This window comes from Xiphophorus maculatus, chromosome 22 (assembly GCF_002775205.1).
Source record: "Xiphophorus maculatus strain JP 163 A chromosome 22, X_maculatus-5.0-male, whole genome shotgun sequence".
Lineage (NCBI taxonomy): Eukaryota > Metazoa > Chordata > Actinopteri > Cyprinodontiformes > Poeciliidae > Xiphophorus > Xiphophorus maculatus.
Window position 1 is genome coordinate 20051704 of NC_036464.1, and position 26313 is coordinate 20078016.

At 40.6% G+C, this 26313-nt stretch overlaps 1 long non-coding RNA gene across 1 annotated transcript; it reads right to left on the reverse strand.

The window, feature by feature from the left end:
• Positions 1 to 316: 316 nt before the first annotated feature.
• LOC111606793 lies at positions 317 to 26313 on the reverse strand. The gene is made up of 3 exons (XR_002752240.1): positions 25775 to 26313; positions 22037 to 22152; positions 317 to 924 (listed from the first exon to the last, which is right to left on the reverse strand). It is a non-coding gene; the product is annotated as an uncharacterized LOC111606793 (long non-coding RNA).

The window sequence follows — 26313 nt, forward strand, 5'->3', positions numbered from 1 at the left end:
TTATATTTTCATTAAATCTTCACCATCAACTCAATGCCTCCGTCAATTGGCATTTTGGTCGATCTACATACTACTCTTCATGACAAATTTATTCTAGCTGCTGTTCAAAATGGGAATTTCCTATTGTGAATTAAGTCAACTACCGTATGACATACAAAAATTACATAGCTACCTGAATAGAAATCTTTAATCTTCATTCTATATGAAGGACATGAAGAAACACCAGTTTCAGAATGAAGGCAAACAGGTCGAGTTCTCACTGAAAACTTGTAGTTTGCTTTGGAAAATAAAATAAATTAAGGTACAAAACTTAATATACTTTTTTTCCCAGGAATTTTAATTGACATCTTTTCTTACCGACTTTCGTTGAACCAAAGCATCAGGAAACCAACATGAGACAAAGTCACAAGAAGTTTGAAAGTAGAGTCAAATTAAACTGATAAGCTTGCCATCTTTTGCTTAAATTAAATAGTTTAATTTACCACTGTGGTACGTTTTAGTGATGTAATGTTATCACCCCAGTATGAAACAATCCTCCCTCACTAGCAGGGAGGAGATGATAAACCGAAAGGAGAAATGGAAAGGCTGCCTTAGGTCAGAGATCATGTTATTTAATCAATGAAGCAAAATATAATTTATCTACAAAGACGTGTTGAATATTAAAAAATTACAATTGGTAATCTTAAATAAGAAAGAAGTCTCTATAGTGAAACTGAAAGAAGCACAGATAAGGTCAAGGACAGGTTGCGATCCAGTTGCACAGACCTGTCCAGCCCAGAGAAGCTTGTCTGTGGCTGTCCAGTCCGATGATTAATGACCGAAGGGATCCTCTGGTCCACCGCAAGCCTCTGCCCCAGTGACACCGGTCCATCTTGCGCCGTGTTCTCCAGCACCTCCGGGTGGCACCGAGCCTTCAGGTGTCAGCTGCAACCCATCAAACATAATGAGGATGATGACATCTTAAACAGACACAAATCAAAACCTAGAAGACGGTTTTAAATTGCTTCTCAGTAGTGTATCTCCAATACTGAACCTAATTTTCAATGCTTGCTCATAGGAACAGGGAGCAATGTTCCTACGTTGTAGAAAATTTCTTTAAGGGCTTTTGTGTTTGTGTTACACCCAGTGCTTTAAAATGTTGTACAGTAGAACAAGAAAGATTGAAATTCTTTGGTAAGTCTGTAGAAATGCTCTGTATTTAAACAGTAATGTATCTAACAGGTTATTAACGGTGAGGATATTTGATGTGGGCGATATGGGTCACTGCCAGAGCAGATTCCTTAATTACTGGCAAATCCTGTGTTATGTTCATAAACTGAGGATTACTAATGAAGATAAAGCTGGTATTTGATCTGCTCCTTTCTCTTTCACTTTAAAATAAAGAGGAATTTTACTTTCTTCTTTAATGATGAATTCTTTTACATCTTTTACTTAGCCCGTAAAGTGTTATTTTGTTGAATAAGCAGCTGAAAGTTTGATTATTACTCTGACCAGAGCTTCTTTAAATTCTGATCAGTAGGAGTCAGAGATCTTTGTGAATCACAAACGTAATGACTTTATACTCAACTGAAAAGCATAAAGACTTTGGAGTTGACTTTTGAAACACCAGATTGCAGAAACACTGAGATGATTTGTTTAGTCAGTCAGCCAGCCCCCTACCTGACCACAACTGAAAATAAAATAAGCAAATATGAGATTGTGCTATAAAATTGCAATTTGCAAATAGTCAGTACTGGTTTTCCGTGAAAACCCAAATCGGCATTACTGGACATTGTGTCAATAATAAATATCTACTTGATAATTGAGATTTTTTAAATGATTTACAACAAAAAACAGAGAAAAACAATAAAACAAACAGAAATTTATGTACACAGTTGGATTCAAGCCATATTTAAATTGACATAGACGAGGGTTTGCTTCGGTGAACGGTTTTAAATGTTTGACAATAATCTCTGCAGACAGTCCACCTTTGATCAAGTCTCTGCAGTATCTCTGCACGTCGTTCCTCAGAAACGCGCACATTTAGAAGGACGGCAGGCCATTACGCACTTTAAAAGGAGAGGCATGGTGAGCAGCCAGGTTATGCTCTTCTATTCTCCGTATTCTTTCTTCAGCAGAGCGGCCGGTGTCAGTAGGAGACGGCAGAACAATGGAGGTGAGCTCTCTGATCTCAGTGCTCCTATTGTGGCTCATCATATTATTAATGTTCGTCTCTGAGAAAAGTCACGGCCTCTGCCTCGCAGCTCCTGCGTCGCTCTGTCATCTCCGCTCTGCTGGACTTCCTATCTTCTCTCTGTTGTCCTTCCTCCACATGCGGCTCTGCATCCTCTGTGTCGGATCGCGCAATAAATACATTTCCAAGAATTAAACAGCACTAACAGAAACTCATGACGATCTTGCAAATCTTCCTGAAAAGTTTGGGCTTTTTAGACCAAAGTGATTGAGATAAAAGCGAACCTGTTGAGTCTTTAATGAACTTAATAACTGTGGGAAAGTAATATTAAGTTAAAAGAACAATCCTGAAAAACCACTTTTTGTTCTTTTACAGTTTTAATGGGGGGATATTTTATGTCATCTGAATTCCTTTTGAAATACAGCAGGAGGAGCTGCTGTTCATTTATCAGTGCTACTATGGACTGCCCGTGCCTTGCTGTGCTCCAGGTCAGGACATTGTCCTTCACTGAGGACTCAAAGTAATTATTAACCTTATGGGATTGTCCCAAAGCCCATAGGTCAATCACTGCCAAGAGTCAATCATCAAAGGTCATGACATAGCAACACCGTCGTGGAGAAAAAGACTCGGGTTGAAAAACCCAAGTAAAACCAACAACTTACACAAGCTGATGAATGGCAACAGTTGAAAATATTAACTGATGACAGTTTAAAATAAGATATTTTGAAGTGCAGCAGCGAGGAGAGAGGTTAGACTTTCAGCAGACTTCACAATGACATCTGAGGAATATTTTCATGTCATTTTATGTCATTTTGATGTATGCAGTATTACAAATAAAGGTTAAGTTAGTCTTTGAAAAATAAAAACTTAAAAAAGCACAAGTTTAGCAGATACAATAGAGTTTCCAAGCACGTCCATCCCTCTCTGGTCTCCCTAAGTTGGTTTACAGGTGTTTGTGTGTGTCTCTCTGCATGGGCGTGTGGGTGTGTGTGTGTGTGTGTGTGTGTGTGCGGATGGTTGTTTGTGATTTGTGTCTCTGTGGTGGACTGGCAGCCTGACCCATCAAGCTTTGTCCTAAAACACTATCAGAATAAGCAGCACAACCAATGCATAAAAATACTATGTCCAATAATTCAATAAATTATTTACAGGCAGCCTACTGACAGCTAATAAAAATGACAATATTAGAATGTTACATCAGAGCAATGAAAAAAGAAACGTGGATTTAATGAAATATAATAAGGCAAAAAAGTGATTATAATCTGACAAATTAAATGTTGAGGAAAAATATTCATGATCATGTTGCTGTCATCCAACAAATTTAAGTAATTTAAATCAGAACTACTGAAACAGAAAAATACTGTTCTTTACTTAATTTAAGGTGTTGATAAATATAGCAATAAATTTATTGGTTGGGAAAACATTTCACAGATTCATTGCTAAGCAACACATATCTCCTTTTCGTCCAGGTGCAATATTAAAGATTTTTGTGATGCTCCAGCTTTCAAACGGAAGAACGTCAGACATGACAGATATCCTGCTGTGGTTCCCGCAGCCTCTTGAGTGTGACACAACTTGGGGAAAGGTTTATCTTTTTTATTTCTAATCATGGGAAGAGAAGACTGTGAATGTTCTCTACATAAAACTCCCTACCTCAAACTGAAGGTAATTTATGCTGCTGCGGCGGCATTTGTTGCCCCCGGAGTCTTTGTGATGCGGCCAACAACAACTCTTCCCAGAGATGTTTGTGTTTCGTGGAGAATAAAGCGCCCGGTTCCTCCGGTCCAGCTCTATATCATATTCGGCTAGCTTGTTGGTGCCTCTGCGACAGTGAATGGGACGCCAGAGGCCCAGTCGCTGGCGGGTGGTCTGACACCGAAAGGTTAAATATGGTTCAGCCGTGGACGTTCTCAAAAGATGTTGCTGTTGGAAAATAAGTTATGTGGGTTGTACGTCTTCTCGCAGTCAGGAAATTGACAATACTGCCGCAGCGAGGCAGAGGGCTGTCCTGGAGCTGAACTTCATAGTTGACCATCCAGTTGGGACAAAAAAAAAAAAAAAAAAAAAAAGAGAGAGAGAATCCCAAGACCACTTTCATGGGCTGGATTTATTGAAGGCTCAAAGCCCCGGCTAGGCAAGAGGTGTAAAATCGGCACAATTGACCAAGCCTCTAAAATTGTTATATGGTTATATTCAGTGAACTCCTTGGCAGCTGAAACTATGACAACATATTTGAACTCTGTGACATGATGCAATTAAACAAAATGAATAGCTAAAATCCCAACAAAGTGCAAGCATTTGGTGCCTCAACTTACATGTATTGTGACTGCGTTCCTTGTATAGTTGTGATTATTTTATCATCAAAGCATCATTAACATGTCACCAACATGAAACAGCATTTGTTTCTTTATAAGTTCTTTTTTTAATCTTTTCCCCTGTGATGGATGTAAAGTCTTCATCTGAACAATTATTATAAATTTGTCAATTCCTCACTTGTGATAAAGTTACATTTTTCCAATCCACAGTTTAAAATCTGTGGTACCTAGCGCCGCTCCCTGAGGAACGCCCAGCTTTTCTATTCCTGTTCAGTATGTTATGTTCTACAATGATTTGTTAATGACCCAATTATTTAATTTGGGTGTTTTTAAAGCAAGGAAACCTTGAGGATCAGATATGGTTCACCTGGTTTAAATTTAATCCGTAGTTACTAAACTGAATAGTCCACAAAGATATTTGCATATTAAAATTAAATCAATGATGATCTTGACTTTGACAGGATTATGTTCATAGATTAAGTAAACAAAAACCTGATAAAACTCAAAGTTTGCAGCGTAAACATGTGTTGCCAACATGGTATGGTGGAAATGTTTGGTGTTTCTGAAGTGAGTTTTTGTCAAAGAGTTATAAGCTACTAATAATATACCAGGAGTGTGTCCTCAATCTGTGAAAATCCAGATTACTTAGTCGAGGAGACTTGTGCAAGAGGGCCCAAAACCAACGCAAACCACCTTAAAATGGTGCAAGTCTTGGGGTGCTGTGATGGCACAAGGGTTAAACACAACCCACATAAGGAGGCCTTCGTCCTCGACGTCGCAGGTTCGATTCCCGGCCTGGTGACCTTTAAATCTGATGTCTTCCCTCTCTCTCATGCACCACCACAGAAACTACCTTACAGAGAAGTAATGATCACTAAAATAAAGTTGAATTGCTGAACGGTTGTACTTCCCATGTAAATTATGACTGGCTTCAGAGTAAATAATCACCCAATGCAAACACGATGATTAAAAAGGACATAAAACACAGTTCCTTTGAACCATTCTGACATTTATCTTGACCCCTGTTGGACTAGCTGTTGGCTTCGGTCTCTGGATTCTTACCAAAAGAAACATTGAATTTACCTCAGACATCCAAACTCTGCTGTGAGTAATGCCCCATCTCCATGTTAAATATGTCACAGATTGTTACAAGCCCTGTGGAATTTGTTAACATCTGTTGTATCTGAACAGCTTTGACAAATAACTAATGAATCGGGAGGGATTATACATTCTCTAAATACTATAGTCTACACAAGTTAAAATAATCTGAAAATAAAGGTGCAATTAAAAGGTTGGACTTGTAGAGAAGAGGTGTGTGTGTTTGTGCAGAATGGTTCACAGGATGGGAAGGAGCTTCAAAGTCTGGGGAAGGGGTCTCTTGCCCCCTACTGCAGCCTTGTTCACATGAGAATCAATCTGGTCCCAGTGTTTGATGTGAACCGCAGATAAAAGAAACGCAACAAAGAGGGACAGCGGGAAGATTTGGAAAGATGGGGAACAAACAGACAGAAAGATTAATGGGACACGCAAATAAAAATTTGGAAGGTTATGAGGAGTGCCAGAGGTCAAATTTTACTACTTGGTTAGAGTTTACGAAAGAAAAAATAGACTGAGGTTATAATATTGGTGAGAATCCAAACAGGGATGATCAAACCAGCTGATTGACAGAAGCATGCAGGCAGACTGATGAAGTGTCAGTCTGACACAACCCATCAGTCAGAGAGACATCAGAGGTTCAAAGCCAGCGTGGTGGACCCTTATGCAGCGTCTCCTCACACAGTGTCCCCCGTGACGCCAGGAACTCAAATTATCATCACAATACAAACTGCTTATCATCATCACCATCACCATTATCATGAAAAATGAAAATCAGATTGAGCTTGCCGCAAAGCTTTCAAAAAAGGACTCATCCGTTTAAATCGCTATCCGTCTCGCCCACGATGGCTTTCGCTGCAGCTCGTCTTTCCCCCTCATGGACTTGTGTAGGAATGTTGTTTTATTTGTTCTCACCTGAATAAGACACCATTGGACTACATGGGGACAACGAGAGTCGAAGAGAGCAGATTTTCTTCTGTTTTGGTCTTTTCTTGTTTTTATCTCATCTAAAACCAACTCCAACAATGTTGTTCTTTCTGCTAATTAAGATGTTAGAGAGAGGGGCTGGTCTGACAGGGCCCTGCTTGGCAGGGAGGCAAAGAGTCAATGGTCCGGAGCTGAACAGGAGACATTTATGGGCTGCCTCGAGCCTTTGTCTCCCCCCCACCACCACCACCACCGCCACGGATCTTTTCAGGCCGGCTGCCTCTGTCTCGGTGACCTGTACAATGGGAAGAATGACACACCGAGATCTCAGAGTTGACCACAAAGAGCAGTCCCGCCGAACGAAGATTTCACGGCACTGAGACGAATCCGGACGCTGCCAAGATTCCACGGATGGTTATCACTTTTTCTCGGCTACTCCGTCCCTCTGCATATGTGTCCCTACATGAAGACGGAACAATATTATGTATGCAGCTATGCACTCACTGGCCATTTTAGTACGCACACCAGTACAATTGTTTGTTGACACTAATCAGTCAGTCGCATGGCAATGACTGAATGCATTTAGGCATCTAGACATGGTGAAGGTGACTTACAAAAGTTCAATCAGAAGGAGGGAGAAAGTGTTTTTACACCAGAAAGTCCAGTAGACTTGGTTCAATTTGGGACCAAAATTGCAACATTTGTTACATTTTCAGGTATTGCAGTTCACATGAACACAACACTGTGTCAAACAATCCAAACCCTGTGGAAAACCTGCTTACCCCCTCGCCTCTGGTGGCACCTCACCCAGAACCACTACAGGAAATGACAAAAAAGTCCTAAGAAGAAGACACTGACTGCAATTTCTGACTTCACAAAGGAACTGTGTGATGGAGTAATGTTAATGTGGACCAAAATCTCTGCGAAATCTTTTGGATACCTTCTTGAATTTATGCCATGAAAAATTAGAGCAAGTCTGAAAACGAAGGATATCTAACTGTGTATTTGCAAGTTGTACCTCAAAAGCAGTATATCTAGGACAAGATCTGCTATTAAAGGTAACGCAAAATGAATTAGAAAATACCGACCAGCAACCCTAAAATACTAACCCTAACCAGCAAATCTGAAAAAATTAATAGTAAAATATATCTTTCCAGAAGGGATTAAAAAGTCGACTTTCAACATAGTTTTCTCTTTTGCAGCAAGTGTTGAGCCACCTGTCTTGTTACAGAAGCCTCAGATCACCCCAGCAGGTTAAACAGGTGAGACTAAGGCAAAGCTCTGCATGGGCAGCTTGCAGAACATCCATGGGTTATGCACATTCCTTCTGTGACTGCGTGTGTTTTATGTGCGTATTTGAGCAGAATCCAGTCCATTTGATGGTCATCCAAGCATCTCAGTGTGTCGACTTGGACTTAGAGGCTGATCGTTTTTCTCTCTTCAAGTCACTCGGCTCTGTTGCTGGCTCGAACATGAAACCGCGTTCTGCTCAGGAAGACTTTTTCTTTTCCTTTCTTTAAATTGAAGCTTTCTGTCGACTTAAAACAAATCATTTTCATGTCAACACCACCTGTTCCTGTCTTATCTGCTTGCCAGTTTCGGCTCCTTTAGTAACGGCCATGTGTTGTCGTAATGTAACTCCATTTACCACAAAGTGTTGAACAGCACTTTCAGACGAGCCCGCGCCTCGCACAACAAAGCGGCCCAATTATAGAGCCATTTATGTGTTTGTCAGGGGCTTCAAATGGGCACTGGTTTCTCAGGGTAGACATATTGGCGAGGTCAGGCGCAGCATCTAAAAAGGCAGCTTTATTACAACACGACCCGTCCCTCTCTTAGATGAACACCCAAGAAGAAGAAGGGAAAAAAAAAACACACACAAAAAATAGGAATAAATAAAAAAAAAAAAAAAGACAACTTTGTTCTTTACAACGGTTTGGCTCAGGCTGTCTGTCTGGCTGCTCTGCGGAGCGCAGCAGCATGTGTTTCAGGGATTGTTCTGGAAGGGGGAGAGCAGAAACAGCAGGGAGCAGAAGACAAACAGGCAATTCGTGACTCATTAAACACTGCTACTGTGGCCAGCACGGCGTAGGGGTGTGAGGACCACGTTCCAACCAGGCGATAAACCCCACCCCCCAGCACCAGCTGGAGCAAGCATCTGTCTGCCGCACGCCGCACAACGCCTTGCCGCCGATTACCAGCAACAAGCCACATCCCTGTGGCCGGCCGCCGCCATTTTCAAAAGCCCTTACATAACCCGCCTGATTGGCTCACATGGGACCTTCAGGTCCACCGACCTGACTGGATTGTTGAAGCAATCCCTTTGACGATGGAGGAGGGAGAATGCCTTTCTGCCGTGTAGGTGGTGCACAAAATAGCCACTCGTTATCATCTGTCTCACTTTCTTTCAGGCTACGAAGTAAAGTCCAGAAAACACTCTTAATGTCTTCCCAACTCATTAGCTGTTATTACCAATTAAGTGAAAGCCATGTGAAACCCCAACAAGCATGCTGAGGAGGAGAACTGGGACAGTGACTTGCAAAAAAAAAAAAAAAAAAATGTTTACCCCACTTGAATATTTTCACATTTTCTCACTCTAAAACCACTAACCTCCGTGTGTTTTATTGGGATTTTATGTGACGGATAAAACAAGACCGAATGCATGAGTGTCGGGTGAAAACAAAACGATGAATAGTTTTATATTTTCACATAAAAAAAAAATCCTGAAAAGTCCATCTTTTACGTCAATACACTAAAGTAAAGTCCAGTATGACCAATTGCCTTCAGAAGCCACCTAATTAGTAAACAAACAGAATCGACCGCCGTGCGATTTAATCTCATTATAAATCCAGCTGCTCTATGAAAGCCTCAACAGCATCATGAAGACGAAGAAACCCTGCAGACGAGTCAGGGAGGAAGTTGTCTGCCGCACGCAGTGATAAAAACAATATCCCAAGCTTTGAGCAGCTCCAGGATCACAGTTTAATCCGGTCATCCAGAAACGAAGAGTGTGGTACAACTGCAAACTCACGAGCTGGGTGAGGAGAGAATAGGGATCCTCAGCAACATGACAATATTGGCTAAATAACAATATGTTTTGTGACTAACTGTTTTTCCCATCATGCAGATATCAACACTTCCTGGTGAACATTTTGTTTAGTTTAGTCGTTCGATTTCAGACAAAACTCATCTATCAAGTGATGTCCATAATTTAATGTCACAATATGAATCCTGTGAAAGGCACAGGCATGACACCAAGTGCTTAGTTTACCCTTTTTTCCCTCTCTCTCTGGTTTTATTATCCAAACAACAATAGGCTTTTAAAAGTATCTGTTCCGCTAGTGGAAGTTTTTCATTTAAGAACTCTCCATTAGACCGTCTGTCTCAGCAAGAAGAAACAGAGATCAGAGTAGAATATTAAAACAGTCGTGCTAAAGCACAAAGACACCATTAATCGACAATAACTTATGGACGCAAGGTAATTAAAAGCCTCCCTCAACTGGAAAAGCTCAATATCAGCACAACTTTGCAACGCTTTAAAAGTTTGGTCCCAGTAGAATTTAATGAGCTGCTAACTGCCTAATTAAATGCTGAGAGCAGATAAAAGCATGAAATATAGATAAGCTGGAAATGCTGCCTATGGCTTTGTGGTCCTTGTAGGGAAAGACTGTGATGTCTCCTGAAGCCAAAATCAGCACAACCACTAAACAGCGCGTCACCCTCCTCCCAGCTGTGAATGTTTTAATAAATAAGAGACGCTAAGCAAGCTGAATCACCCTCCTATGGAATAATGTGTTTAAAAAAGTCCAGCTATGAGCGAAAAGCTGGCGTTGATGTGCCGCTCCAGAAGCCCGCGCCACTTTCTGGGACTGAGGGATTGGGGAGGTAATGGCGCTCGCGGCGTGACAGAAGGGGCCTCTCCTCGGCAGCGGTAGCCGGGGTTGTAATTCTGACTTTTTTGAGGTCTTTACGAGTCCCTCTCCTCGTTTCTCTGGAATATGAAAACATCAGCATATGGCTGCTGACAGCACCGAGGCTAAGGAGTCAATTTCCCCTACGTAACATTGGGACAGCGGTGACATTCGCTTTCACTACTGCCCCCCTGGCTCAGGCAGGGGGACAGAAGACAGCCAGGAAGAGAGGCCGAGACAGAGAGGAGACAGATGGTGAGCCGTGCAAGGACAGAGAAACTCAGATGGAAAGAAGGAGTGAGACTGACATGGTTTGCCTGTACTTCTTTTTTTTTTTGCAACAGCAGGTCTTCACTGCCACTCTGTTCACTGAGTTTCATGTGGCTACCAGGAGCAGAAAATCTGTCCGTCAGCTGCCAAAGGTTCCAGCTCTGCTCCATTCCTCTGAGCGCCCTTAAAAACCTGCTGTTTCACACCCATGAATTACACTGTTTATGGCAATGGCTGGAATGGGCACTTTCTGGGCACCGTGCATATGTGCGCCTCTATTTCTGCACGGATACGAGGGGCTGCCGTGTGGCAGATGGGAAGCAATATGGCACACCTCTGCCCGGACAGATGTGTCACGGCGCATCACAGCGAGCCAGAAGAGAGATGGAAAAAGCTCAAGAACATCTGGACCTGGGTGGCAGCCTTCACTCCCCTACGAACAAGCAAGCTTTTCTGAGGTGCCAAGAACCAGAACAGAGAGAAGGGAACATGGGGACGGGCTCGTTAGATGGCTCCTATGCCACATCAGTAAGTACAGCGCCATCATGACTGACAGACGAGGTGTCCCACCTCCCTCAGTGAGTGCCGTCAATCACTGCTCCGTGGAGCGCCTCGCTGAGGCCGGTCCCTACATGGGCCTGTCATGGCCTGCTGCACAGCAGAACATTCCCACCACTCAGGGGGCAGCCGGGATAGGAAAAACCGGGAATTCTGCAAGGGCCGACCAGGGGAGTGTGTAATGACGAGACGAGCGACCGAAGGATCTCGGATTATATTTGGGGTGAAAATAAAGTGAGAGATTCTTGAAACTGCTGTCGTTTCTTATTTACTATAGATGATTTAAAATCTAGTTAAGTAATCTGTGTTTTTGCCCACACCTTTCGTTTGCCATCCATAAAAGTTCCCAAATGAGGGATTGCTCATTTCGAACGTGAATAAAGTCCACAAAATTATTAGAATGCCTTCTTATGTACATATTATGTTTACTTCTCCAGCTCTGACACCCAATATATTCAGGGTCAGAACCAGGAGCATGTGTGCCAGTTTTAATGCCCTGTGACATATAGTGGATTTACAATCAGATTCACACAATTGTTGTTCACATGAAAAGAGTTATGAGAAACAATCCCTGTTTGCCCTTTCCAAAAAAGTTCTTTAGAAACTGTAAACTTTCTAGAAACGTTATTCGTACAGAAAATAAATTCTCAAAAACTGCTGTCATTGCATATCATTTTAAAGCCCGGATTAATTGAGCACACAGAATTTCAAATAAAATGGGCTCTTTTTCTCAAAAAGAACAATTTTCTCTGAGTTGCAAAAATGAAAAATATAATGTTCAAGACATTGAGTAAAAACAGTATTTTGTTCTTTGAATGGTCTGCATAATACTATTATAAAGCTACTAACTAGCATCGGCTTCAGCAAAATGGCGCGTTAGCAGCACTATTAGCATTTAGCAGTGAAAACCTCTGAAAGAGGACAAACATGACGTCAGCAACATCACTTCAGCTTCGTACACGGAAAATAACACAGTTCAGACATTAATTACCAAACATCTGGATTCTTCAACCATTTTTCCATAAAGTCGTCTTCTCCGACAGGTCTCGGCTCAAAATGCCAGAGTACGCAAACAAGAGGGTTTTTTCAACTTCCGGTACTTTTAGACCTTTACAGAAAGCAGCTCAGCTTCCTGTAACCACAGAAAGCTGAGCTGCTGCTCAGCGAATTTATGATTTCACTGAGATTTTAACCAAGAATTACAACCAGTACGTGAAATAAAAGCAAACAGGGTTTACAAAATATGTAGTGGCGATTGTTTGTCTAACCAAACATCCAATAAAAGTTCCATCAGCCACTATAAGGCACTGGGGTCAAGATTCTTCATGCAGGCAAAAGAAGTTTACTGTCCAAACTTGATGATTATCTTGGTTGCTTTTATTTTCCTTTTCAGCAATAAATTACAACGTTCAAACTTTCCTTTGTTCTCCTGTCTATTTCTGTCGCTCTGGTAAAAACCATAGGCCCCAAACCCAAATGCCTACTGGTCCTTTACCAGGCCCCTACACTTGTAGAAAGTGGATTGATCCACCTTACTTCCTGTCTTAGAAAACAAATAAGAACAAATAATAAAACAAAAGACAAATAGAATCGACAATTATTAACCTGCAAATAATACAAAAACTAGAAATTTAAGAATAAACTAACAAAATTCAAATGGATAAAGAATAAATAGCTCCAACAAAATATATATTTACAGGTACCCATTTTTCACCTGGTTACATAATATTCTTGGAAAAGTTAGGATATAATATGCTAGAAAATTTTTTTTTTGGTTATTTAAACCAACTAGTTAAACAATCCCACAGTGATGAGGTTTGAAAACTTATTAAAAGACCTCCATTCATTTTGTTTGACTTCATATTTATGCAATTGGCAGATACTTTTGCGTGAGTCCATTTACAAATGAGGATATAGCAACGTAGTTAGCACCAGACTTAACAATAAGGTATTTGGAGTGAAGGTCACTGTCATGAAGTGCAATGTAGAGGTGGTGAGGCAGACGCTGTAGGCCCAGGTGAATAAGATAAGTGATGAATTAATGATCAAACTCACATAGAACAGTCCAAAAACCGAGGCAGCACTGCTGAGCTGAATCCAGGGCTCATCACAGGTAGCACAAGGCATACGAATGGACAACGAGTAACGCAGACAGGACGCCAACTGAGACGACTGGCTTGACACACGACAAAGACACAGAGACACAGAGACACACTAAATACACAGGAGGTAATCAGGGAACGAGACACACCTGGGAACCAGTCAAGGGGAGACAGGACAACACGGAGACTCAGAAACAGAGGAAACTCAAAATTAATACACAGAAAAACTCAAACCATGACAGTCACTAGTCAGGCTATGTGGCTTTGGTGCAGATATTTAAGCAAATTTAAATCAAGGTAAAAATAAAATAAGGAAAGAAAGAGAAGGAAAAAGAAACTTTTTGGAAACAAATGAAAATTCACCATAGATTTTAGGCTCAAATATGCAAAAACTGCTAAGTCTGGTAAGGATTAATAGTGCTGATGAAAGCAGATCAGATACGATTTTAGGATTCAGAAGTAACAAATGACTTGCAGTGAATCCCAAGTATGTGTAGAGCTATGGACCACAACCACTCGCAATCAGCAACGAGGAATTATCACCTTCAAATAGTCAATACACAGCCGAGGTATTTTCAGCAGATCTTAGGCGCAGAAAAGTCCAAATAAACACACAGTTGACTTAAAAAGCCAGATCAATTTGAATTTTCACGTGACTTCAAATACATTTGAGCCTTTGCGACATTTACAGAATCTGAATTTGAAGAGTGTAAAAACATGCAGGTTTTCTTTGTTTGGTTGTTTGTTTTTGTCAGAAACTTCCCCTCCTGCCAAGCCTGTGAGGTGCTGTTCAACTGATGATGTTCAGTTCAAACTGCACCATAATAATAATAATAATAATAATGATAATAATAATACGTTGGAGCAGGCAGCGAAGCTCAATTAAACAATCCCAGAACAATTTCACAGCAGAGCAGTCAACAGGTAATTAGCTGACTTTCTTCAGTGAATATGAAGCCTGCAAATTAGCAGTGATTTGGTTTACGTGGAAACAGACAGGACTGTGGCGGAAATCCGTTGGAAAACTCAAATCTGTCTATTACTGTTTGATCACTGACTCGTCCATTGGCACCAATGTCTCTATTGTTCTCAAAGGATTTGCAAAAACGGTGGCGTGAAACAAGAACAGCCTTTTATTTACATAAAGTTACTTGAACATTAATGGTGTAGCTCAATACTCCCATACAGAGTGGATCATTAACTATGAGTCAAATATATCAAAGAGCTGTCAGAAACGGTGAAGCCTTGACTGCCTACTTAATAGAAAAGTAAGAGAAGAATGTATCATAAAATGTATTTGTTCTCAGAATCACAGCATTGACATTTCAATTGAAAATTGGAATGAGTAACTATCGTATGTGAAAGGTTCATTTGGATTTTAAATATCTGATTGAAGTTTGAGGGAAAGCTTAAAATGGGGGGAAAGAGGTCATTCAAAGGGAGGAAAGACTTTGAGCCACGCCAGATTCTGACACGCGGCATCCTCGTTTAAAAGCCCCGAAAAAGAAAACAGCTGATCCAGCTTAGAAAACAATTATTTAAGTAGTATTTACCTGCGTCATAAACGAACAGTTTCATAGCGACTTTGTTGACGTTGCATTTTCAGAGCATTCTCTGTGAAATGAAGATCATTTCAGCTCCGTGTAATGTCAAGAATGAAGCCCTTGTTTCCGGTCTTGGTCCAAACACGATGCGACTGCAAACAAAACTGATTTCTACGCCCGATCTGGTCGTCACAGAACCACTTGCCTTGGGATATGTGCACATTCATTGAAAAGATCTGGAGTCAATATTAATGATGGATCATATGAAAAACCTTTTTAAAAATTAACTGTGTTGCAAAATACGAATAACCAGCACAACATTATTTATATATTTTATTCATTAAAGTATTACAACGCACGTATTACTCTTTTACTTATACATCAGAAAAAACGTTTTACATTAATCTCTAAGGTAGTGTCTGATGCATTTGCAAAAAAAATGATCTACAACAATGAAAAAATGATTTGTAATAAGAGGAGCTGCAAATATCTTATCCAGACGCTGTAATGAATCATTAAGAAATTCATGATTTCACTGAGATTTTAAATAGCCTGAAAAACATTTTATACGATCAACAAATACGAACATACTCGCACCATATGAGGCGCTTGTATAGCCCTCCTGTTATGTTGCGGGTTAAATTGACCCGTTTTAAAGTTTAAAAAAAAAAATGTAATATTTGGAAGTATTTTTTTTTGCATGAAACTTTTTCTATTTGTCTTAATAGGTGCACTCTACATACAAATTAAAAATGTATTCATTTTACACATTTGCAACCTCCCCCCACCCCTACATCTACTTTTTACATAGATACTGATCGGGTCAATTTGACCCAGGAGTCAAGTTGAAGTACAAAAAATGATTAAAAAATGTCCAATTCTACATGTTTCCTTGCAGCTATGAACCAAATTTCACCACACACACACACAAACACAACACACCACATACATATACGTACACACCAAGACACACACAAGCCCACTTTCTCACTACTCTCTTTACTTCACTAGGAAACTGCGAGAAAGCAGGTGTTCATGCAACTTTTGAAGGGAATCTTTTCTTTTCCCGTGGACAAACTTCACCCACACTGAGTGACACTCAGCAGATGTGGAGGGAAAACATAAATATTCTCTGCATGACTCATTTATCTTGATTTTAATCAGTGGGTCAATTTGACCCTGAACAGTATGTGTGTCTCAAGTTCAGTTATAAAGATCACCCATTGAAAAAAAAAAAAAAGTGTAACATAAAAAAAATGACCAAAGATCAATTTCGAGGAAATTATTGTTTGTTTTCTTTGTTTGTAGGTTTATTTCAGTGGACTAAAAAAATTAAATTCCATTTTTTATGTCCAAATAAGTAAACGAGTAAGTTGTCGTCACTGATCCTTTATTTGTGAGAAATAAAAAAACATCATTGCACAAATATTGATTGAAATGATTAGTAATAGAGTTAATAATCAGACACAAAAATGTTTTGGAGGATTGTTTGGGTTTCTGACACTATTGCATGATTAAACACTCCACAGGTCAAATTGACCCACGAACATTATTGCTGTACCTCAGAGACGAACATAATAGGAGGGTTCGTCAAGTCAAACTGGTTTTGACATGACTGTTTTCCACTGAAACATCTTATATCTCGCATTTTACATGGAAAAGGTCTCCGTTTATTTGCGTTTCAAACATCTGGCAAACAAAGCTGAGTATTCTTCTTAACTAATAGATTAACCAGGGCAAAGGAAGTAGTGACTTTTGAGGGCCACGTTGCATGTTTTCATGCAAGCTAGATTTGTTAGAGGGGAAAACTGAACATTGAAATACAAATAATTGGAAAATGCAGCAATAAAACTAAGTTAATTATTTATTTTAATGAAGTAAGGAAGGAGGTCAAAAAGTCATTTAAGGTTGCCGTTTACTGGAACTGGGGAACGATGGCGTCCTTTTACACTGCTTTTCAGCTGAGTCACAAAACATCTATCTTTATTTTGCCTATTGAAGTCAGAGACTGGCTCCCTTTGCAGCATGTTTCACTTGCAATTAGATAACATTTGCTTCTGATGAAGAGAGAAGTGGAGAAAACCAGATGTGAACGAAGATGAGGAACATCCAAGCAGCATCTCCTTCATTCGACCCAGTCAGAGCCACTTAAACGTGATTGCGTAACCAGCTTATTAAACTTTAAGCAACCTAAATGTTAGATGTTATGTAAGGCTTTTAAATGAAGTGTCGGTCTTTTCGGTCGTCCTGAGCTTTTGAAAACGTCCCTGTGTGATCTATGCACATTAAACAGTGGGAAAACTGACCGGGAGCCTTCTCTCCTTCCTTTCTCCAGCCCTCCTTCAGGTTCCCTCGGCTCTTTGAATAATTAGTGATGTGTGTCAATATTGCGGCCCATAGTAACCATATGGTGGGTGCAGGCAGACAGGCCATTGTTGCGAGCTGTGAAATATTGTGTATCCCTGCGAGGGCTGGAGCCAGCAGAGGCAGGAAGTGTTGTCGGGACTGACAGGGACATTGTGCGCCTGAATGGGCGAGTCCTCCGTGGCAGGGAGCGCCACGGACCCAGACAGAAAGTCTTGACCCTGGCGAGAAAGGCTGATTAGGCATGGTGCCGCAGGCCGCTCCTTCATCCACCCCCGCCTCTCCTCCACGGCTTCCCCCGCTGGACGCTGCTAGGCTGACGCAACGAGGCCACTTAACTCAGCGCCGCCTTTTCAGAATGCACATAAAAAAACACTCATATATTCATGTCAAGGGTGGAGAGGAGAGACCAGGACGGGGACTAGGACCGGAGGCTTTGCTCTTCGAGAGAGTCCACTTTGAAGTGATCTGCGTGAATGCTGACTGGATTTGTAACGTGCTTAAAATCTCAGCCATTTTCTTTTTTTCTTGTTGTTTTTTTTTTTCACAGCCTTCCAACCCTTAAAGAGAAATGTAATGAGTGTGCTAAGGAGACAGCAGATTGGGAATGATGCTTTTTTTTTTGTTGTTTACAACTGCTGCATGTCGCCAAAGTGTAATCACACAAACACATTAGTCCAGATGTAAGAGAAGGAGGCCAGCATTCATTTTTTGTCATTAACAAGCTGTGCGCTGCAGTCCCCATATTAAAAAGCCTTAAAATGGCACCAAAAAAAAAAAAAGAATCTGATGAATATTACACAGTTAACGCTGCAAACATTTAATTTCAGGATACACTTCTGTTTGGAATTTGAACACCATGAAACAAACTTTTTAGTTGGTTTAAATTTAAAAAAGCAAACCCATTGAAAATGGCTGTCATTTTAGGTAAAACTGGATAATAAATTGTTTTTGGATGTAAAACCAAATATCTATTTCGTGCATATTGAAGGAACTAAACTTCTTTCTTGGCAAACAATCTGGACAGCTTGAGGCAAAGCAGCAACTTCATCTGCTTGAGTTTTTACTTCTACTGATTCGGCTGACATCTTTCCCCCCCTCTCTGTCTCTTTCGCTTCTTTCATTCCATCAGCCTTTCCACTCTGTCAATTATCTCTCTGTAACTCTGTCACACTTTGTAGTGTCATAAAGGCAGCCCAAACTGCTGCCCGGCCCACTTTTATTCCCCTGATAAAGCGCGACAATTAAGGCTCATGTCTCTTTGCTCAGGGCCTTTGAGGAAACACAAAGCTGCACTGGGAAAGAAAAAAGGAAGAGGTGATTTAGCAGACATCTCTCTGCCAGCTGAGGAACGCGGGCGTGAAGATGAAAAACAAATCTGATCGCATTAAGCTGAGGCCGGAGAAACTCTTCACGACAAACTCATTACTTCACTTGAACTTTAACCTTTTGAATTGGAATCTTACCTTTGCTTGGGTGGTTTTTTTTCCCTCATTTAAAGGTAAAAATCATTATTTAGAAGACCGATCTAAAGAGAAAAGCAATGTACATTTGGGTATTTTTAATTTCTCATTATATATCCATCCATCCATCCATTTTCTGTTCACCCTTGTCCCTAATGGGGTCGGGACGGCTGCCGGTGTCTATCTCCAGCTACGTTCCGGGCGAGAGGCGGGGTCACCCTGGACAGGTCGCCAGTCTGTCGCAAGGCAATACAGAGACATACAGGACCAACAACCATGCACACGCACACTCACACCGAGGGAGAATTTAGAGAGACCAATTAACCTAACAGTCATGTTTTTGGATTGTGGGAGGAAGCCAGAGTACCCGGAGAGAATCCACGCATGCACAGGGAGAACATGCAAACTCCATGCAGAAAGACCCCGGGCCGGGAATCGGACCCAGGACCTTCTTGCTACCAACTGCTCCACTGTGCAGTCTCTCATTACATATTCATAACTTAAATTATATTTTAAGGTTTTTGATATGAAGCATTCAAGTTTTTCACAAATAAATTAAATTAAATGTTGTTTTTGGTACCAGTGCAAAGCAGAATTTAGTCAAACAAGGGCCGCTTTGTCCACCTCCCCCCCCAAAAAAAAAACTTTTATGCAAATCACAGAACATTAGCAGGTAGATCTGCACATTTGCAGGTACACGCTGGAGGAAAACATCTGGCGGTCGATTCCATGTTGGTCCCAAAAAGATTATAATTTTCAAATATTTTAGTGTTGTAACTCCAACAATATTTTAATGAAAGATCACATGCAAAATGAGCCCATGACTTTACTATGAGATCCAATGTTTGCGAAACATTAACAGTGTACAGAAAATAGTAGTTTTCTGCTGGGGCCATCCTCCCAAAACTCACAGCCCTGGGCTACTGCCCAAACCTTTTTTAAAGTCTGGCCCATTCCTTGTGAACCACCTGCTATTTTTCCCCTTTCTAGTAATAAAAGATAAAAAGGCTTAAATGTCTAAATAGATTTTTTTTAAAAAAAAAAAAAAACATTATGTTTTTTAGGGCACATTCTTAAATGAAATGGAGTTGTAAAGTCATTAATCTGACCAGTAGTAAGATTTTAGATCAGTTAAACCAGAACCAAAATGAATGCAGTTTGGACCTGCAGCAGAAAAGAGGTTACATAACATACATTACTGGTCCTATTAGGCACTGAAGGGCTTTTCAGTTGTTAGATCTGGAATGGCCAATAGTGGACTCAGAAACATATGGTGTTTTAATCAAAGCATCGTTTTTGACTTTCACAGGATCCTGAGCTGGTTCATTTTTTCCCTGGATTTTATTCCCAGCACATCATTTCAACATGTAGCAACCAAGTAAAAATGGGATGTGTGAATACAGACCAGAAGTCCAATTTTAAATTGTCAGAAAGTATAAAATAATAATAAAAGAAAACACATCTCAAGTTTGCACCTGATTGCTGAGTGCAATTTAAAAAAAAAAAAAAAAGGTTTTCTACTTACAGAGGCCTGAAAGTTAAGAATGAAAGAAAAATCTTGAAAGAACAGGCAATCGTGTTCGCAGAGAGAGCATTTCAATTTCTGGTGATGACAATTAAAGCAGAGATAATTACTGAGCGAACGCTAAAACATTTAAAACAAACGAAAAAAGATAGAAAAACATTTAAAAAACACAGCATGAGTCCCTGCAGAAATGTCCAACGTGCTATTTTTCTGTTTATTGAGCTTCCCCCCCCCCCCTATATGCCAGGACTGCAGGGGGTAAGCTGAAAATGTGACTAGTCAGTGAACGCAAAATGAAACATGTGAAGGAAAGCAGAAGACACAACGTTGTTAAAATCCATCTTCGGTCTGTGGAGGATTCAGGAACGCAACCTGTTATTATGCAGCATCTTTTCAGCAGAGATTATCGGAGGAGGTGTAAACACAAACTTTTCCACTTTCGCTTTCACAAATCGATTCAGGAACAGATAGGAATGACTTAAACACAAAGTTTATTTAACTCACTCCTACGGATTCTATCGCTGCTTATACCATACAGATAAAAGGAAATCTGCAGAAAAGTCACAGCTTGTATAGAAACATAATTACGTGTATGGCACAAGAAGAAAAATACTCTTTTGATATATATCTTCAATGCATACTTAAGTCTGCTTAGGGCAGCAGGGAGATAATGACAGACCGTGTGAGAGATTGGATGGACCCCGGACAAACTGCCCGTACATGTCAGGGCCAACACAGACAAACAAGCAGTCAGTCCTAAGGGACGCTAGAGTCATCAATCCAACACGCGTGAGGGAGGCAAAGGAAGCCAGAGTAACCAAAGAAAAAGCCACAAATCGGAGGAGACAGCATCAAATATCCAAAATGGAGACCCTTACAGCTGTGAAGGAAACCACTCTACTATACAGCTGATCATGAAAAATGAATTAGTCTGCTACATGACTCCCACCAAAGTGATTCAGATCCTAAATTGTGTGTTAAACGGTTTGGATGGTTTTTGCAGTCTGCAGCACTAAGGTACTAAGGTAAGGTAATGAGGTGTGTCTGTCAGGCAGCAAATCCATTGTGCTCATGCAGCTCCATGTGTTTCTGCATCTTAATGTGGTGAAGACAGTTTTCTAAAGTTCAGAGTGAGCATCAGCGTGCTGAAGGAAGAGGCTGCAGGTGACTTTAAACTTAACATGGCTGCCGGTGCTGGGATGTTAATGCATGATCACCTCTCAGGTTTATAGATATTGGTCTAAAAGAAAGTGTAAATATCCAGAAATATCCAGCAGTTCTGTGCATTCATGCTATTTCCACTGACCAGGTCCGTCTCTTTATGAGCAGACGGTACCCGTCTTCTGACGGTCGTAAAACTAATACTGCACCATGCAATGTTTAGATCAAACTGGTTTCTTAAACTGCACTCCAACAGACCTAAATCTACCTGAACACCTTTTTTGGATGTGGCCTACATGAGCGATTTGCTTACTACATCTGCTGTCGACCGGCTGCAGCTGCTGTGTGACGCTATCATGTCAATATGGACCAAAATAAGCAAAGGTATAGAAAAACAAAACGGGTCCATACCCAACACTAGCAAGATGTACTTACAAAAATGGCTGCTTACTGTAGCCCTATCACATATTATTTAAAATACACGCTAAAAAAACCCCTGAACTTTCTTTTTTATTTTATCTGATATAAAACATAAACATGCACTTAAAATGTTGAGTATTTTTCAGGGGAAGATGATACTATTTACGTTTTAATGATCTCTTACGGCTGTGGCAGGTACCAAACCGACCTCTGTCAGCACAGATCTTTGATCCAGCAGTATCGTGCTGTGCCGCCTCTTCGCTGTATCAGACTTGTTTTCCCGTCTCATCAGAGGTTATTTGGAAGTGGGTGTGCTTTATGATCCTGTAAAAAAAACCCCAAAGAAGCAAGTGAAAAAAATGATTCAAAAATTGACAAATTATTACAGGAAGGTGTTCCTGATGCGTAAAATCTAGATTTGCATTAGATAACCTAATTTTCATTATACTTGTTTCTATCGTATTAAGAAAAAATTCCTGAATAGTAGCTAATTGGAGCAGTGAAAGCATGAGAAAAGCTCTAAGACCCGGTTTGGCTCTTTTCTAGAGCTGCTTTCTTCTAGGCAATCCACATTTTTTTTTCCAGTCCGTGTTCAGACCGCGTTTTTGCTCAGAGGAGCCAGCTCAGCAGTTCACAGTTACCTGGGAAGCGGGACCTTGTGGCCGAGCAATGCAGCTGAAACAAAAGCTCTGACAGCAGAAGTGTGGAGAGAGTGATGAGACCCCATGCTGGTGAGTGAGCGAGCCTGGCCTCTGAGCCTCCTCTCCGGCTTTCCCTTTCACATCGCTGCCCCAGAGGGCTTCGCGCCACGGAGGCAGGAGCTCCCCGGGTTAACAGCAGTCCCCTCTCAAGCTTCCTATGGCCTATGCAACATCTGAGACATCTTAGAAAGCCTGCTTCATTTATCACGAAGAAAAAAATCAAATGCACTTCAAATTTAAAGGATAGTATTGTACTTTTTGATGTATGTTTAACAGACGGCTTTGAGAGTGTCCTATGTAATGAATATCATATAGGACGCAATGTCTAAATGCTTAATCTTTTAAATATTAATATGCCTCATAGTCATATCATGTGCAACAACTTTATTTCTGTTGTTGTTTTAATGAGGCACATCCTGATGAATACTGCCTTCTGTTGATGCTAATGAGTGTTTTCTTCTTACTCTGAATTAATCCATCCTTTCCTGTGTCAAAACCGTTGCTAAGGTCCTGGCAACGGGAAATGAAGGTTTTTCTGATGCTATTTTTGTAGAAGAATAATTATTTTAGGAACCCTCACATGGGATATCTCAATGTGTTTAAAATAACGTATCAACCACTTGGTCGCACTGCTTCCGAATAATCTCATCACCTTGGAGACCTGGCTTTCACCCCTGCATATGTTTAAGCTGCAGCGATATGAGGAGCCACGGCGACACCAGCTTCCACCGCCTTTGCCTGCGTCTTGTTGTTGCTGCGCCGAATGTCAAAACAAGCACTCGGCTGGCTGCAGGGATGGAGTTGGGGGGACGTCCGGCTGCGACGGGGCGTGTGACATGATACGGGACAATCGGACACCATGACAACCTGGCTGCAATGCTGCTGCTTCGGCAAACTGGCCGGACTGTGTAAAGAGCCCGAGAGGGGAGACGATAAATCAGATGCAGGGCTGACACGGGATGTTTTCATTTATGCAGAGGATTAGCAGAAGTTTGAAATACGAGCGTTTTCCCAACTCTTGCTTTCTGTCGGCTTCCTTATGTCACTTTACAGACGATTAAAAAGTTATGTTGAAGAGGATTAACATAAGCGTAGCATGTGAAAATCATAATCCTAGTGGACTTGATTCTTCTTTTTTTTTTCTTTGCTTATTTAGGTTTGTTTCTAATTCTTCCAAGATGACATCAAACTAAAATCTTTTAATGACTCTGGAGTTATTTTGAAGCTAATCCATCTACAACCCTCTGTGTAATCCTCCTAATATACAGACCAGAAACTAAAGACTCTGCAAGCAACGGATTTAGATTTCAAGACTTGAATTGAGCCAAAACCTCACCCTCCCAGAAAATAGTTTTTTATCCTGAAAAAAAGTTTGTTTTGTTTGAAAAACATAAACTTAAGACAAGGTCAAATAAACAGGATGAGACTTTAAATTCAGAAATAAGCACCGTTTGTCAATGCCATTAGTTACAGTCAGTCTGCTTAAACTGGAATAAACATCAGCTTTGCTGGCAACACTTTACTGCCAATTACTCATTTACATAACTAGAGTTTAGAAAAGTTAATGTAGAACTGTGTCAGAAGAGTACTGATTTATTTTATAGTTGGATATTTAATTTAAATAAACGTTTCTTTGGTTTACCAGAAACAGAAACATTGATGCACACCCAGAAAATCCCAATGATGCACCTTCAAAAATGAAGTAAATTATGTATTGAATGACAAGGGATTAAGGATAATATTATATTGCTCGGCTTGCTGGATCAAATTGATTTTTTTGCTGCTCCTGCAGAAGACTGTGGTTTCAAGAATGTGACTATGTGGAGAATCAAGTAAAATTGTAAAAAAAAAAAAAGAAGTCAAAATTCCAGGTCTGACACATTATACACTCGAAGACCTGGATGGAAAATGTCTCACAGTGTGAAACAACATTTAACCTGTCAGAAGAAAATCCCAGAAATTTAGTTGAGCACAAAAGGACCCCGCGACCCTGAAAGTTTTGGACATCAAGACGTGCTTCAGTAGAGTACCAGTTTAAGGGCATACACGCTTCCTGAAACAGATTAATGCAGATTTATTATTCTTTATCTTCCTCCAACAGATTTGTGTCATTAGTGAACCAACAAGGCTACATTTGATTGCAATGAACCAACTATAAAATCTAGCCAGCAGGTAATTAAAGGAGAACTTTTTGGAGGGCCTATCTGCTGGCTGCAGTGCAGTGGTTGTCCATAGCTTAATTATGAGAGAAACTAAGCAATAGTTTAACAGCATATAACAATTATTTGGTTCCAAAATTCCCAGTTTGTCCGTGTGGATAGGCTGCGTTTAAGAAAAGTAGCTTTAATAACACGAACCTTAAACGACGACAGCAGACAAATGACGAAGCTACGCAAATATATACACGCCTACATTGCCACCTAGTGGAAGCAATCTGAAGTTTTTCATCACAACTATTATTATCCTCAGCTTCATAGATGTCACTTCTTTCCTGGGACTACAGAGAGTACATACAATGCCAAAAAAAGTGTGAAAAGAGATTAAAAATTGCTGCAACGTTGACTTAATTTAAGAGGTGACATTCCTGGAGATTACTGTTAATTTTGTACTGGAAGGTCACTGCGAGTAAAGTAAAGGAAGATTATATATAAGGACCCTAAAAATAAGAGCATGGGAGAAATAGTATCATACAGAATGACCTGGAAGATATTTGCACTGTTCTAACTTATATACGTTACCTACGGTAGGCATTGGTTCAGAAAGTTTTCTGTTGTGGAAAAAAAAAATATTTAGGATATTTAGGCTTAATCTCTGATTCAGACATGTTTACTTTTTATTTAGTCTATAGAAGCCCAGAAATGGCTCTCAGAAATTAGGATATTTTCACTCTGGTGTTTTCTTTTGTTGTTGTTGTTATCGCAAATTGAATCAGATGTCATGATTGGTCACTCAGTTTGGTACTCTGTCATGACTCTGTCCACCTTTTGTAAAAAAAAAAAAAAAAAACCACTGATTGAACTCTCGGTGGAAACAGATTGAAGACTGAAGTAAAGTGTACCGGCTGGGGACACTAGAGGGAGCCTTTTGATCGGTTTCTTAATTTAATAGGAGGGGGAAAATGTCCGCAGAAAATGTGACGGGTATTGAAAACAGAGCATCAGTGTTAGAGACTGAGTGAGTTGTACTCCAGTTTTTAATCAGTGGCAACGACATGAATACGTTTAAGAAAAGAAAAGGAAACTTACCCTTCAAACAATGTCAAGGTGGACAGGCTCCTCGGACAGCTTCCTGGACACACGTCTCCTGTAAAACGCCTGCTGTTCACACATCTGGTGACGCTCCGTCACTATAGCTTCTCTGAACCGCCATCTAAATTTATCTGGGCCGGTTGTCACGTGTGTTTCTCGTGTTTCCGTGGCCGGTGGGAGCAGCTAAATTTAGCTCAGTCGCGGCTTAGCACAACAGGTTTGCCCTCCTACTTACTCTTTAACAAAAACCAATTATGATCCACGCGTTGCTCTCGGAGTGCTGAACCTTCATCTTCTGCGTACCCACTTTGACCTTCATGTAATGACTCTTCCTGCTACAGAGGGAGAACGGGATTGGAAGAGACCGGATAATCAGATAAGGTCGCGATTGCGTACATCTTGTCTAAAATGTATACAACTCTAAATATGTTTTACCATCGCCTGCCCGTAATTTCCTGCAGGAATGACTAGAGAGGGACTCCTAAATGTCACATCTAATCCGGGGATTTAGACGGATCTCCTGGTGGGCTCATTCA